The following is a 2905-nucleotide window of genomic DNA, read 5'->3' on the forward strand; positions in this document are numbered from 1 at the left end:
AAAATTTTAACCATAAACATTAGAGCTCAATATTAGGATGATAATGGTGATAATGACAAATAACAATGATGGAGTTGAGGAAAAACACAGAAAACTGTATTTGGCAGGAACTAAAGTTCAAGATAGCAGGCAGTGAGTGAGTGATCATGGGTAGGGGGTTGGTATGAGTTGAGCCCATAAATACAGGTGTTAGAAATAAGCCCATCAACCCAATCAAAGGAGGGATGCAAAGACTCAGAGCACAGTGAAGTGAGGCTTTAAGCAACATTCTTGCAAAAGCAGGTGTCTGATGGACAAGCATACTCGGGGCAGTTACAGCAGACAATTTATCTCCTAGCATGGAAGCCCCTTCCCTGGTTCCTCATTGGCTGAGTACTACAGAGGTTACAGCCTTATCCGGATATCGCCTATGCCCACATAAGGTAAAAAGTAGTCTGATTGGAACAAATGTACGTTCCCTGAGGTGACACAAAGACTTTCAGTCCCTTCTCCCTTTGTTCTTTAGCTCAAGCTCATTGCAAAGCCTGCAAAAATAAGCCTGCGAAACAGAGACAGGAAGAATAATCAGGAAGTGAAGTGTCTAAGGTTTTGGGACTCTATTGTGTGTCGGGGGGGGGGGGGGTTCTTACATATTTCCAGTAGGTTGTAAACCTATTGTTAATTAGACAACAAAGCTTTTATTTGGTATTTCTGAAAATGATTCATCTCCTTTACTTCTCACAATAGGCAGGGAAGGGGACATGTGGGATGTGCTCTTCTAGGCACTCCAGTGCTATCAGGGCTTTTCTGTTCTGGTGTTTGGAATGTTCTGGTCATTGCAAAATGTCTTCATCAGTGTCTCAAGGAAAGGCATTAAGAAATAAACACAATGCTTGGGTGGCCTGGGTGGTTCAGTTGGTTAGGCATCTGATTTCGGCTCAGGTCATGATCTCGCAGTTCGTGAGTTCAAGCCCTGCATCGGGCTCTGTGCTGACATCTCAGAGCCTGGAACCTGCTTTGGATTCTGTGTCTCCATCTCTCTCTTCCCCTCCCCTGCTTGTGCCCTCTCTCTCAAAAAGAAATAAACATTACACAAATTTTTTTTAAATAATAAAAATTAAAAACAAAAGCACAATGGGTTAAAGTTAGAGCATGAGTCAGCAGCAGTCTTGTCTATTTCTGGTTTTAACTATTGGGGTCTATAGTTGAGCAAGAGGTCTTGTTGACATTCCCTTTTCCTGTTCTCCTCTTCCATGACCTTGTTTCATCACTTACTTCCTGAACTAGGAAATCTTCAAGTTGTCTCTCCCTTGGATACGATTCCATCCTAACCCACAAATATGAGCGTTTCCCCATTATGTATTTGTGTACTTCTGTACCTATCATCTTAGAATAGAATTCTGAACCTACTGCCTTTACTCCTCAGTCCAATGCAATCCAACTTTTATTTGTACCACTGTGCTGAAGTATTTTTTAATAAAGATTGTCAATGACTTCGTATCTTCCCAAATCAATCTTTCCTCTTCTCATGCTGGATTTCACTACAGCATATACTCCCTTGATGATCTCACATATTTTAGTGGTGTACCACCTCCTGTCCACTGATGCCTCCCAAGTCAATCTCCAACTAGCTATCAGTTGTCTTCACCTAGGTATCCTACAAGCATCTTACTCATTAAACTGTTGTATATCTAAAACCGAACTCGTAATCCTCCATATTTCTTGTGTTCCCTGGCTTAGTTAAGGGTTAATATGTCCTGAGCCTCTGCAGGAGGAGACCAACCCCGTCTCCTCTTCAGTTCTTGTTATTCCATTCATCCAATTGTTCACCAAATCCCTTTTCTCCAACCACAATCCACTGCCTTACATTACTTTTTTGCATTTCTTAGAAAGCCCCACCTGTCATTAATCCCCAGTGATATCTCTAGTCCATGCACCCAGAGCCTGCTGAAGTTTTCACCAGAGACAACAAATCTGATAATGATATCTTCTACTCACCTTCTCCTCACAGGTTGCTCCCAGGTTGTGTTCAAACATCTTAGCATATTAATGGAAGACCTTTCACAATGTCATCACCGCAATCTTCCCAGCCTTATTTTCATGTGTTCCAGTCACCATAGACCTCTTTTCATCCCCCAAGCAAACTAAGTTCGTTTGAACTCTGTGACTCTGACTTCAGACACTGAGTGTTCTCTTTATTCTTAATCACAAAACACAACATCTGACAAATTGTATCTCCTCAATCAATGTTTATTGGATGAATTAAGCACAAATCCTAGATGGTTGGTTCTTCAATAAGATATTGATTTTTAAGTAAAATAATTATAAAAGAAATGCCTCCTTCAAAAAAACTACTTTCTTTTTTAATTTTTTTTCAATATATGAAATTTATTGTCAAGTTGGTTTCCATACAACACCCAGTGCTCATCCCAAAAGGTGCCCTCCTCAATACCCATTACCCACCCACCCCTCCCTCCCACCCCCCATCAACCCTCAGCTTGTTCTCAGTTTTTAAGAGTCTCTTATGCTTTGGCTCTCTCCCACTCTAACCTCTTACTACTTTCTTTTTTGGATGGGGAGGCAAATAATTGCCTGGTGTCCTGATTTTTCCATCATTATCCCAGCCATGTTCAAGTCTTGTGTAATTCATGTCAGGCTATCAAACTGACAAAGCCTTCCCCACTCTTCTGTAATATTTTTACTGTGTAGAGAAATTTATTCATGACATCATAGTAAACATGAGTATCATACCTCAGTTTTTCCATAGATAGTGGTAACTAAAGCATGAACTGCACCTCATAATAAAACCCGATGTAGGACTGTTGCCATAAATAGAAATTTAGATTAGTTAAACTGAGAAAGTCAGGTCATATGAGTTCCTATATTTGCAAGTTAATTTAGAAAGTATCAAGGGGAAGAGAGAAAA

The sequence above is a fragment of the Prionailurus viverrinus genome, chromosome B4 (assembly GCF_022837055.1).
Source record: "Prionailurus viverrinus isolate Anna chromosome B4, UM_Priviv_1.0, whole genome shotgun sequence".
Lineage (NCBI taxonomy): Eukaryota > Metazoa > Chordata > Mammalia > Carnivora > Felidae > Prionailurus > Prionailurus viverrinus.